This window comes from Accipiter gentilis, chromosome 21 (genome assembly GCF_929443795.1).
Source record: "Accipiter gentilis chromosome 21, bAccGen1.1, whole genome shotgun sequence".
NCBI classification, from domain to species: domain Eukaryota; kingdom Metazoa; phylum Chordata; class Aves; order Accipitriformes; family Accipitridae; genus Astur; species Astur gentilis.
In genome coordinates, this window is record NC_064900.1 from 25,230,360 (window position 1) to 25,244,513 (window position 14,154).

Below are 14,154 nucleotides of genomic sequence, written 5' to 3' on the forward strand. Positions count from 1 at the left end.
ATTATTTATTCAATGTTCAAAGGCACAACCTATTTAGGAATATGGGTTAAAAAAATGAAAAGCTTAGGTGTAGGATATTGGCTATACCTCTGGAAATCTTTCACGGTAGCTTCATCTATCTGACAGAGAAAAGAAACAAATCAGTCAAATAAAAAATTGCAGAACCACTTGGTGTCCTGTTATCTTCCTCCCTCTGTGTATATGAGCCTGTTCAACAGTTTTGTACAGACACAAACTGGACAGGATCTTCCTGCTCCTTCAGTCCTCTTCTTTAGCCAGAGGTACGAGAATTTTTAGATCTCTTTTAATCCCATTCTAACCTGACCAAAACCAGACAACTAAGGTTTGTCCCCACTGATGATGGAAGCATTATTGTCTTTGCTGATTTGAATAACTGCATTAGGAAAGATTGACTTTCTTTCATTTCCTCTAGATTGTCCTATTTATAGTCTTATTTGAATAGAATAGCTAAATCTCTGCACCTAACTCCAAGAAATCCTTACCACATACATAAAATATAATACAATACAGACATTTCAGAGTTCACCATAATAGATTAAATTCATTGTTTACTGTTGTTGGTCAATAATAAAAAAGTACTGTGAAATCATTTTGCTTTTGTGTTCTTTTCTTTCTGTCTCCAGCAAGAAATCTGTAGCATACTCATGCAACTGCACAAAGATAAGCTTGACTATACTTAACATTTTAAAATTTAAAACAAAACCTTCTCCAGAGGATTTTGGGGTGTAAACAAACAACTAGACCAAGCCTTTAAAAGAGAAGCATTTTCTATTACATTTGATCTCTGTCCCACCATTGCTTTAAAATGTTGTATTTTATTGAATATAGATCCAGCTGTAACTGTTTAGGGATTACTACTTGAATGGGATTTTTGATAAATGGATGTTTTAGTCCCTCTGCAACCTAATTTATCACTGAAATTGGAAGATTTAGAGTTTCCAGATATCCAGACAGTAATGAATTCTCCAAGGTTACCTCAGTTTCTCAGATGAGAAGTACATTTAATATACGACTTAGAGACAGCAAAAACATTGAATCAGAACAGATCAGACACACAATCTTTAGAAATTTCACAGGTTGATTCAAAATAATGTTCATCTTTTGAACCCTCTGAAGCAGAACTTCTTTCTTTAGGAAACTGATTACTTTATAGAACCTTAAGCTTCCAGAAAGGTCCTTTTTGTTTGACATCCTACAGTTTCCTTACATCTTTGCCACAAAACATAAAGTGCCAGACCTTTGATTGGGAAGCCACACAGAAATGTTGCCACCTTCAATACCATAACAAAACTGTTTTATACGGATTAAAGGAATCTGAAGTCTCTGAAGTAATTCCATCTATATTTTTCTACACAGAAAAGAAGTATGTTTGTTTGCTTGCTCAGAGATGGTCAGAAACTGGATAAGATTTGCCAGATGTGAAGTCAAGTTGTCAGTTTTTACGGCTATTATATCTAGAATTTTTCTCATTGTAGGTCAGGGTAATTCTATTTCTTCCACACTGAATTTTGCTTTTAAACCTTTAAACCACTGCATATTCTTGGCACATATAATAGCCCAGAAGAAAAGTTATACTTTATTGACAAAGTTGTAAAAAGGAAGGTATAGAGTTTATTACACTATTACCCTAAATTACTCTATTACCCTATATTACTCCACATTACTCCAGTTTCCTAGGTTGTTGCTGTGAAACAACCCAGTGATCCTTTTACAGTAATACCATATAGAAACAGAGTTACCATGGGTCTTCAGTATTAAATGTCTCTTCCATCTCTATGAAATATTGGTCTCCTGTTCTCAGGTGCTGTCCTGACTTGAGCTGGGATAGATAATTGTCTTCCTAGTAGCTGGTATAGTGCTATGTTTTGAGTTCAGTATGAGAAGAATGTTGATAACACTGATGTTTTCAGTTGTTGCTAAGTAGTGTTTAGACTAAAGTCAAGGATTTTTCAGCTTCTCATGCCCAGCCAACAAGAAGGCTGGAGGGGCACAAGATGTTGGCACAGGACAGAGCCAGGACAGCTGACTCAAAGTGGCCAACAGGGTATTCCACACCATGTGACATCATGTCTAGTATATAAACTGGGGGAAGTGTGTGGGGGGGATCGCCGCTGAGGGACTGTGTGGTGAGCAATTAGATTGTTCATCATGTGTATATTCCAATCCTTTTATTATTATTATTATTATTGTCATTTTATTATTATTATTGTCATTTTATTAGTGTTATCATTATCATTATTAGTTTCTTCTTTTCTGTTCTATTAAACTGTTCTTATCTCAACCCATGAGTTTTACTTTTTTTCCCCGATTCTCTCCCCCATCCCACTGGGTGGAGGGGGAGTGAGTGAGCGGCTGCGTGGTGCTTAGTTGCTGGCTGGGGTTAAACCATGACAGGTGTCCATCCTATTTGGATGGAATCTAGGAGATTTCATATACTTGAAACTAGCTCAGAGAATAATTTTTTAAAAGGGAAATACTGCTTATGTAAAAGAAAGAAAATTTAAAACAGTCATGAAAAGGATCAAATGTCTTTAAGCATCCATTCAGGGATTCACAGACAGTGGAAGATCAAACTAGAAGCATAACTTTCAGAAGTTTTTATTACATTGTGTTGCCTAGATCAGTAATTCTCCGATATTTTTATGATTAAAATCAATTGTTGTGTAAATAAGGAATTCCTTTGCTAAAAGATTTTACTTGTCTTTTCACTGAATAGCTAACCAGAAAGCTAGAATTCATATCGATAGTTTTAAGACAATATGCCCAAACAATGTAGCTTACTGTTTGGGATTGTGACACAGGGGTTTTGTATTGATCTAAGATAAATTGTAAGGTGGGCATAGCTCCACAGCATTAAACAAATAACCTCAGAGATCGCACTACACTTTAACCTACCTTGAAATATCTAGAATGATTATTACTGGAGCGCCTGTTGACTATAGAAGATGAGCACAGGCAGCTAAAATGAAATGAGATTAATCTGACCTTTAATAAGAAAGGCAAGCTACAAGGGAGCACTGAGTGAGGGCGAAGGGCTCTTTGCTCCTTTACATTCTGCCAGGAATTAAAGGTCTGGCAATGTACATACCCTGTTCATAATAAGCCCTGACTCATTGACATAAAAAGAAGAGAACAGCGCTTAAATATTGAGAACAAAATGAACATAGTAATATTGTAAAAACAAAACAGTATTTTCCTTTACAAAGATGAAATGATAAATCTGAAAAAAATTTATTTGGCTTTTTCTCCAACACACTGTCAAATTGATACATTCATTTGAAATATGCTAATTTTAACAAAACTGTTTTCAGATGAAATATCTTCTGACCTTTTATGTACATTTTAGTTACGATTTCAACTTATCTTTTCTATATTTTCTAAATGAGGTCTTCTGGATTTTCAGATTTTAATACATTTTATCTGAGTTTTCTGTAATTTACAATCTAATTTACAAGTATGGATTGTGCCATTAATTAAAGGGTTTCATTCTTTCCTCCCTCCCTAGCCCACCCAACATTCTGGAATTTAGTATTTAAAATATTTGTTAGAGGAAAATAAATATTTCATTGTCATTGAGTTATTATTGGATCATTATCCAAGATCTTGTTTATGCAAGTTTGAGACCAAAATAAATCCAAGAATTCTGTCCAGAAATTTGCAATCCCTTACCTTTCAACATGTTTTTCACAGCTTTTCCATAATCTTCAGCATCCTTGCTATGTAATCAGCCTCACAAAAGGGTCCACCCCATGGTTGTCTCACCAGTCTTGCCTCTTGCTAGGGAGGCACTATATTTCCCTCCACCACAGGAAATTCTCCCCTTTACCTGGTGCTAAGTTGTATCAGCCCTTATCATGTTGCACTGTAGGGGGTAACACCTCCTAATGTCTTTTGTCTTACACTGCAGATTGTCCATCTAGGCTACCAGTTTGCAACACTCATTTATATCAGCTTTACTTCTCCAGATAAGTTCAAGGTTAAAACAACAGTCCTTATACTTGCAAAGCAATAAAGTTAAGTGCATGATAATAACACCAGAAACATGATTAGAAGACAAAAACACTAAATAAGTTGCTGCAAATTTGAAATATATCTGCCAATACTCTCAAAACTTAGTTCTTCATTCGATTTTTTTTAAGACTTTTTTCTTGATTGTGACACCTATGACAAATGAGGGTCTGCTTATCTCAGATGGTTTTGTTGCTGTCCTCAAGCACACAAAAATACATAACCTAATATTTGCAGTTATATGGATACACAAAGATCTTGAGAGCAGGGGCTGGATGGACATTTTTCTCCTTGCTAGTTAATTTTATTGTATCTTTGAGGTCTTCACAAATCTAAATGAAACTTTTTTGTTGTATTCTGTAATGTCCCAGCTGTGTTATCTTCATGCTTCTTATGGGACTCGTCTTTATCTGATCACTTTGTTTCTTCTTCATACACTCATACACATGTATTTTCATAGCTTTCTTACAACTGCAGTCTTCATATCAGAGAAACTTTATACAGCACTTTTTAAAGGTCTCATGAAGGGATTTCCAGCTAGACCATACTCATTTATCAATACTGTGGATCTCTTTGGTTTCCATAGATGTTGATGCTGAGGTTATGACATATCCAGAAACATATTTGTAATAGAATATTTCCAAAATAAGCTTTTGTATCCCATCAGAGTATTTATTTCTTTACTTCTTACCTTATATTTTTCTCATTGCCAGCTACATGTTGAAATTAATTACATTTCCTTTTTATTAAACCTCCATCCAAGGTTCTCTTTATGGTTATTAGTTTATGGATGGTGAATTTAAATATGAGAAGCTACTTTTCCTTTACTAACAGTTTTTAATGTATTGCAGACAAAGATAAAAGTATTTTGCAAATAAAGGTCATCTTCAATAAAACTGTTGTAGCAGAAGTGATACTGTTGGGTTAACTGCACTGGAGAGTTTAATTGATTATAATTTTGAAAGAAATATTGTCATGTTGAAATAAAGACAATTTGGAAAATATTTCTGTGGATCCAGGATTTTACCCTTGAAAATCAACATGAAGTGACCTTAGGAAGAATTGCTGGGACTACAGTGATGGCCATTACGCTTACTCATGTTTTTGTAAGTTTACAAGCTGTACAAGAAGAAAACTCAACATGTCACCAGAACTAGTTTCTTGGGATAGACAATTCTTATACATACCCTGATTTGGAGCAGTAGAGCTTGTGCCTAGTTTTGGGGTTCATAAATATTGCAAGGTCAGGTAGAAACAAAGAAAATAGAACCCAAGGCAAATTAAATTAGACAAAGTGTTCGATGAACTATATCTCCCTACTCACAAACAGTACATGATATGGTTTAACAGAATCTTGCCATACTGAACAGAAACAAGAAAAGGGAAAAAACCCAACATGAACATAATTACATATAACAGCCAACTAGACCTTCCAAAAATAAGTAATAGTAATATCAATATCAATAATAGTAATAATAATAATACTTTTTAAAACCCTCTTAAATTTCTTAGTGATGTATTGCTAATATGGCTGGTTGCTTCTAGTAAGTATTTACTTCAGTAAAAATTCCACTCGCATTTTGCTATCATTCAAGCCTGGTTTATAGGCTAGGAAAGCCTCAGTGAAGCTTCAGCTGATTTAGGGTCATAAGCCGCACATCACCCTGTCTGTTTAGTTGTGTTTCTTGCTTTCCTTTCTTTTGCCTGTTGTTGCATATATTTGCTAGCTGTTCTGGCTAAACATTTCTCCTTTTGGGTATATCTGCGATTTCTATCTGACTGCAATTAATACAGCTTCATACCAAAAGAAAGACTTCTCAAAGTCTTTGTCTTCCTTTAGTCATGAGAGGGATTCTTTTAATTCCAAGGTGCAAACCATTTCATAAGATTAAGGTGGCCCAATGACCAGCCTTTTAGGCTTTTGCATTTTGTATAATTTCACACAAGAGGTGTGATGACTGTATTTAGAATTGCTGTTTAGGATGATGTTTGTGTTCCTTTGGAAGTGTTTATGGCTGCATTCCATCTTATACATATTTTGTCTATCCGTAAATACTGTACACAGAGGAGGTCTTCTTAGAGAATGGTTGTTTGGCTGCTACCCGTTTCAAAGCTCAGTAACCCTGTAAGAAAGGCATGAAATTTTGAGTCTTTCACAGATAGTGTAATAATGCCTAAGTGAAGTAAAGTTTGTAGGTAGAGTGTATATCAGCTTCCATGAACTAAAGTAGCTGAAAAAGAACAGTTCAGCTTTCAAGCAGAGATGTTCTTGAGATTATAATGCATATAATCATACATTTACATAACTGCATAGGAACAGAGACATCTGTCCACACCAAGCAAAAGGCACCCTGAGTTAGTATCTGTACACTCCCTTCCCTTCGGGATATGGCTTCAATGGTAGTTAAGAACAATAGCATACCAAAATTTCATCTAAGCTTCCTCCCAGATGTTCTTCTTCCAAGAATTGCCCTGTAGGACTGTTTCCCAACTTCTCTTTTATCTCCTAATTGAAATTAACTGGAGGTATAAAGACTCCACAGAAATTGTCATAACATTTATGTGTATCAGTGATCTTTATAATGTAGGAGTGATATATTAATTCAGGGAGGAAACTACACAAGTTGCTCGGCTTTTATGACAAATGCTTGGAGACAATAGTTTTGCATCTCAGAATCATGACTGAGTGAAGATGCACTGGTTTGAGAACCTCCACCCATTCCCTGGCTTGGGCTGTGTTGCCACTAGCAGGTGTCTATAACCTCCTGACAGGTTTGAATTTTGTCACAAGTAATTTATGTGAACTTCAGTTACAGACACCCCTAAAAGTAGTAGGGACGTGAAGTAAGGTACTTCGGGAGAAAAACTGTGGTTTACAGTATAAGTTACTCACTTTAATATGCCAGCCTCGGTGCCTTGGCTCTACTTTGTCTTTGAATATATTAAAGTTGTTTGTTTGGACTGTTCCTACTCTTTCTGGCTGAATACATCCCACTCTCTGTGATCAGCTAGCCAACAAGTTAATGGAATGTAATTTGCGTTGCACATAATTATCTGGATGGGAGACTACCACTCTTGTGTACTCTAATGGATAGCTGGATTATGTAGCTTTATTATCCAAAGCAAATGGGAACATGAGTTACATGCCGTGTAACCAAAATGAGTAGGGCCCATAGGTTCAGTCTGATCTTATTAAGTGGCCTGCAATAGTTAATTCACTTGTAAAATACGATTTATAATGGAAACATTTAAAGTGGGAACAGCATCTTACCCCCTACTACCAGTAGCTCTGAAAATATTATCATATGGCAGCATGTTAAAACAGAAAACAAGTTCAGTTGAATATGTTGCAGTACAGAATCTTTTATATGCTTAATGCACAGAATCTTTAATAGGTAATTAATGATGTTTTATACTATTTCTTGATAGAGGAAGTTTAAGAACATATCCTAACTTTTGCTGGTCTATCTACTTAAAAACATATTGTCACAGAATTAATTTTGTACATAATCAATCTTGGAAGGAGTCTCTTGAAATAAACAGCCTCAAAATGAAAGCAGTGTCAGACAGTATTTTTTTTTTCCTTTGATAATTTCATTAGATGACATATTGACCATATCTGTCTTTATTTGCTATCCACAGACACTCAGAGACTAAAGTAAAAGTGGTACTGGAGGAAGAAGTGTGGGTGGAAAAGTGGGCATGGAAGGACGGTCTTGGTACTTTGTTCTTGATTTCTGCAAACCTGCATTTTGGATTTTTTTAGACCTCTCTACATTTTCAGAGTTAGGCCCGAATCATATGCATCCTAAATAAACGTAACTAGCAATATAAAGTGACCACCAGCATGGGAACTTTCACTTCTGAAATTCCATGTTGAGTGATACTAGACAAGACAAGACACTTCCAGACTGGCTTTTTGGGCTGGTGACTCAGTCAGTGTTGAAAGTCCCACGAAATCTGGAGGAATAATTCATCCCATTTGGCACTGTATGGAGAGGGACATTACTTGCAAGGGGCAGTGTTCATTTTAGACCTCTTTATTGCTTTCAGACAGTGACATGGCTTCTCATCAAGCTGGTCAAGGTATTAGGCATTCCAAATGCCTTTATGAGGGCCTTGAGGCTGTAATGAACAAGATGTACTCTCGGAAGACCCCACCTGGAATACTGCATTCAGATCCAGGGACCCCAGCACAAAAAGGACATGGACCTGTTAGAGTGGGTCCAGAGGAGGGCCACAAAAATGATCAGAGGGATGGAATACCTCTCCTATGAAGAAAGATTGAGAGAGCTGGGGTTGTTCAGCCTGGAGAAGAGAAGGCTCCAGGGAGACCTTATTGTGGCCTTTCACTGTACAAAGCAGTCTTATAAGAAAGATGGAGAAAGGCTTTTACCAGGGCCTGTAGTTATAGGGTAATGGTTTTAAATTGAAAGAGGGTCAGTTTAGATTGGGTTATCTATAAGGAAGAAATTTTTTACAATGAGGGTGGTAAGACACTGGAACAGGTTGCCCAGCTAAGTTGTGGATGCCCCATCACTGGAAGTGCTCAAAGTCAGATTGGACAGAGCTTTGAGCAACCTGTTCTAGTGAAAGATGTCCCTGCCCTTGCCAACAGAGTTGGACTAGATAGTCTTTAATGGTCCCTTCCAACCTAAACCTTTCTATGATTTTATGGCAGAAGAATGAAAGAGAGAAAATCAAATATTGAAATAAGGTAAACATAGAGAAGTTTTTGAAAATGAAAAGTAGTAGGAAAGGGAAAAAAACAACTGTGAAATTGATCTTTCATAATTATTTTCCTTTTATTTGAAATATTCTATATTTTTCCAAATTTGAAATCAAAAGACAAAATCTGAAAAAAGGCATATTATCCTAACATTGTTAGTATTCTACAATCTAAAGTAAAATGCATTTTTGTCTGGCAGGGGACAACCAGAACATAACTTATATGTCACCAGAATGTGTTAACCCCTCAGAAATAGATACCAAACAACACTCAGACACTTGGCTCATATGAAAGTATGGCCCTTGTTTTTCTTTTTAAATGTTAATAGCTATTCAGAGTCCTTGGTATAAACAGCTGGGTTCCACTTTTTGCTTGAGATGATGGTGGTGATGGTGCTAAAATTTGTAGGATCCAATTAAACATTTTCATGACTTTCACCCAAATTAAGATCTCTCTTCTAAACACCAATAGAATCTCAAAAAGAAAGGTAATGAGTTGAAAAAACTGTTTTGTAGACCTACTCTATATTTAAAAACTCGCTTCTAGACATACAGCAATATAAGAAGGATTTGGCTTACAGTTGGCTAACATCTATCTAGCAATATGTTTATACTGTAATTATAACTATTTTGACATTTTAGTAGATAAGTAAATTGTTCTTTTGCTACTCGTTCCAAGAGATGAAGGAAAACATTTCCCTCCTCTCACATAGTATACAAGCATCTGTACTGTAAACAATGACTTTCCACATACAGGATTAAACACTGAAAAATGTATTGGAACTGCAAATGCTTTTATTAATTATGGCAGATGTCAACTGCAGAAGTTTGTTGTAAATTAATATAATGACATTCATTATTACTGCTGATATTGAGAACCTAGTATATGGATTCATCATATAATAGCTGACTACCACAAATAGAGTATTTAATGCTGAATTCATATCAGTCCTTTCCAGGAAGGAGTTGTGCCAAAATTGCACCACAGAATATATAAGTTAACCTGAAGAGATTAAATATCTATTTGTTTATTTTATCAAAATGTGATTAGCAATCACATTTTTATGTGTTGTTACAAGTTTTCTTTCTGTTTAGTGTTTAACAGGTATAGATGTTCTCTTTTGCCAAATACAGGAAGAAGTAGGTACTTTAGAGCAATGCATGTTTTCCTGTTAACTTTCATATTTTTTCACAGAGAAGTCACAGGTGGTTTTATATGCCTTTTAACATAATTATATTGATAAATAAACAGTCACTACAGTTATTCATACATCTGTTCTCAAACATATAAAGTGTATGTATATGCTCACACAAGTGTTTGTGCCCAAAATAGGAAAAAGAGAGAGGGGGCAATAAATTGCATTACACTTGCCATAAAGAAAAGACGCCTCCTTTCTTTAACTGAGGTATAGCTACAGTAACTTCCGTGCAGTTAATGGAGCTATCCATGATATCTGTGATATAAACCGTGGTGGTTTCAATTTAGAATCTGTCCCCATGCTACTAGTGAAATTTTGGGTAGAGGCAGGCAGAATCTAACCGTGCAAACCAGGATTTGCAACAACAGAAAGGTGCTAAATTTTGCAATAAATTTAATTACAGAAGACATATTTAATCTTTAGTTTTTGGCTGAAATCTTGCGTCTATTAAAGTTTGTATGCATTTAGCAATTTACTTTGTTCAGATTAGCAATAAATTTCACCCTTAGATTCTGTGCTACCCCAGTAGCACAATTATTCTAACTCTGTGCTAGGATATTGAGACAATATTGACTCAAGAAGAAACAAGTCATTTGGTGATTCTACAGTGTCATTTACTGCAGCTTCCTTGATTCTCCTCAGGGACTCAGTATATTATATAATTTTTTTTCCTAAGATTAGGAATACAAACCACTATTTCTGTTTCTAAGATACTAAATATTATACATAATTTTCTTTCAAAGTTTTAATAACCTTAAATAGCGCTTTTTTTTTTCTGCAATGCCAACTTGAAACTATGTCATGTTTTAAAATTCTTTTAGTGGAAACAACTGTGAAAAGAAAAGTCCAGTCTTTTGTGAAGTTCAAATAATTTCAGCTGTACAGTTTAAATCCATTGAAACCTTTTTTAATCAAAAAGAGTGCTTGAGTAGGACAAGATAGGATTAGAACGAGGTCTTGTGGAAACTACTAAAACATAAAATTACTAACCTGCAAAAGCAACAGAACAGAATTATGGAATGTAAAAAGCAAGAGGTAATAAGGCAGGAGTTATGAGAAAAAAACTTTAAGATAGACTATTTCAAATTTCAATGCCAAAACCACTTCTGCTGCTTGCAAATACATGGAGTCAATATTACTACTATTGAAAACTATCATCTCCTACATCTAAAAAAACCTGTGAGAGTAAACATGCTAAGTTAGAGCTTTCAGTCATTACTTTTTTTTCAGTCAAGAAACTGAGAGACAGTATACTGAAAAAAAATATTTATAACTGAATTTGAAAATGTGGACATTTTTTTTAAATCCTGTTATATATATTGTCTGTAAGCAGTTTCTTGACTAATTAAACAACTATAATTTGCAACTTATGCCTAAATAGCAGCAAATTGCTTTTAGTCAATATCTAACAGTGCCAGCAGTCCTGATAATCTTGAAAAAGAACCTTACAAAAATCATTTCATGAGGTGAGTCAGTTTAAATTGTACTAGAAAATATTAATCTTCAAAGGCCTTCTAGATGTAAACAGCAACTGCTGCTTTCATGTTAATAAACAGAAATCACAACTGCTGTTATTAAATAATATGTGATTACGATTGTGTCCCTGGATCTAAAAGCAGATAAGATCCTCCATTCATGGATTCTCTTGCTCATGATGTTCCATTTAGGGCCTGGACAATTTTTTTGGCAATATAACATAATGATTAAGGTATGCATAAAAGCTCTGAGTAAAGTGCTTTGTCCTTCATTACAGTCATAAAGGTTTTCTACATATTAAAAGAGCAGATTACGACTATACTGTAGGGTTTAGGAATTATTCCGTGTGGGGCCCGGATGATAGAACACCAATATGATGATTAAAGTCGCCACTTTATTGAGCCTAGCTGATCATTCCTATACAATTCTCTAAGTCGTTTAGAAACTTTGGCTGCTGCATGCAAGCATTTGGTGTCCACGCGCACAAGCATAAGCGGTGATTGGTTACAATGATACTGTCCACGTGCATAAACATAAGATAAAGTTAGTTATACTCATTCTATACACGTGCATAAACACTGAACATAATTGGCTGTGTTAGTGTCCTGGGTTCAGCTGGGATAGAGTTAATTTTTACAGGAACCTGGGAGGTGGGGGCATACCCGGGGCAGCTGACCTGAACTAGCCAACGAGCTATTCCATACCATGTAACATCATGCTCAGTATATAAATGGGGAGCGGGCCGGGGGGTGGTCTCTGTTTTTGGTGGGGGAAGCGGCGGAGCGTCGGGTCCCGGGTGGTGAGCAGTTGCACTGTGCATCCCTCTTTTTGTATACTTTTTCATTAGTGCCATTGTTGTTGTTGTAATTTCTTTGTGTTTGTCCCAGTAAACTGCCTTTATCTCAACCCTTGAGGTTCCAGTTTCTTTTTCTTTTTCTCTCCTCCAATTCTCCTCCCCATCCCACCGGAGGGGGGCGGAGGAGTGAGCGAGTGGCTGCGTGGCCCTTTGTTACTGGCTGGGCTGAAACCACGACAGTTAGTTAGGGCATGCAAGACTTGTCTTAGTCCAATTGGTCAAGATAAGCCCCTGAATTGAGGTTGTTTGTGCCCAGTTCCCGTTATCGTGGAATGTGCACCTGTGTTTTTCTAATTGGGATCTTTCTTTTTCTATCATCTTGTTTGTTCTGTTCAAGGCCTTCTAAAGGTGCCTGGAGTGCTCTTGCGACCATGAGCTACTTTCAGGCCTGATAATTAAATTCCATAACTGAACCCTACACTATACTGCATGTAGCATCCAATAATGTGTCCATTCCCCTTTAGGCAGGAACTGCTGTGCTAATTACAGCTGCAAGGGAGGATGCTTTAAGCCAGCTCTAATATAGTTTGATACACAGGGTGTCACTACACACTTTTTGGGGACATGAAGAGCTGTTCACAGGAATTCAAGACCCAAGTACATCCTAGACTTCTTCAGTGGCCTAATGACATTACCTGTCACATTTGTAACAGTTTTAGCATTTGATTTGCTTTCCTAATTTCTGTAGAGCCAACATTTCCACTGAACTAGAATTCAGAATTACCTAGTGTGATTGCAGTGAATCTTTTCTTAATGGTAGTAGCCATTACAACACACATATTTAAAATCAGGACTCTTCCCCCCCCGCCCCCCCAGGTCCTTGTGCAGCACTACATTTCTCTGTATTAAGTATTGTCAATCATTTTATCAACTAATCACTATATATTGTAAGTTCCACCTTCACACATGGTCTTCGTTTTGCCACCTTGATACCATAGTACTGTCAGAAAATACTGTACTTTTAGCAAGAGTTGATACTTGAGTGTAAAAATAACTCTGTGTCTGTTATCAAGGTGACAAGTATTCTATTCTTTGGTCATTTTTTCTCCTGTCTTCTCCACCTCCTTATTGTCAGTGATAGCAAAGTGTGTGGAACTCTTTATGTCATATATGGAGCACATGGAGAAACTCTGCATGATTCTTCCAGTGCTGAACATAGGACAGAGATGCCAGTTAATTGGTTTTCTGAGTACCATAGCTTTACTCCTATGAGATGCAAAGCTGTTCCCCTCCTGTCAGTACTTGTCAATGAAGCTGTTCCTTTCCTCTGATACCACAGTCCTAGAGATTCCTTGCAATGAAAAATTATGTGTCTACTTGGATTTTATGCAAGAAATTAACAGTTGCAGTTGTGAGTGACTGTCCTCCAAAGGCAGGAGAAAAAAAAAAAAAAAACAAACAAACACAAAAACCCACAAGGGGTGGTGTGAGAGACTGAAAGAGTTAATGTCTCAAACATTGTGGTGGGGCAAATTCTGCTTAAAGACAAACCCTGCACAGCGAGGAACCAAAGTGAAAATCCCATCAGCTCAGACATCAGCAACAGGAGGGGGAGGGTGTGCTGGAGGGTGCGCATCTCCCTGTTCTGATAAGCTGTTCTGATACAAAGACCAAACAGTGGCCGTGTATGCAGGGAAGGAGAAATTACTCCACAAACAACCCCCAAGCCCAAACACTCACAAACTCCTCATTAACCTGAACGAGTTTAGGTGTCTGCCCGAAGGAGGGGCAAGGATGATGAAAGGACATAAACTGAAGCCCAGGACGCGCAAGCCCACCGGGACTAGACCCCTCGGCTGACTGCACCAACACTGGACCCAGGACATCTTTTTCTCTTCCTTTTTCTCTCTCTGTCTTCTCTCTTTC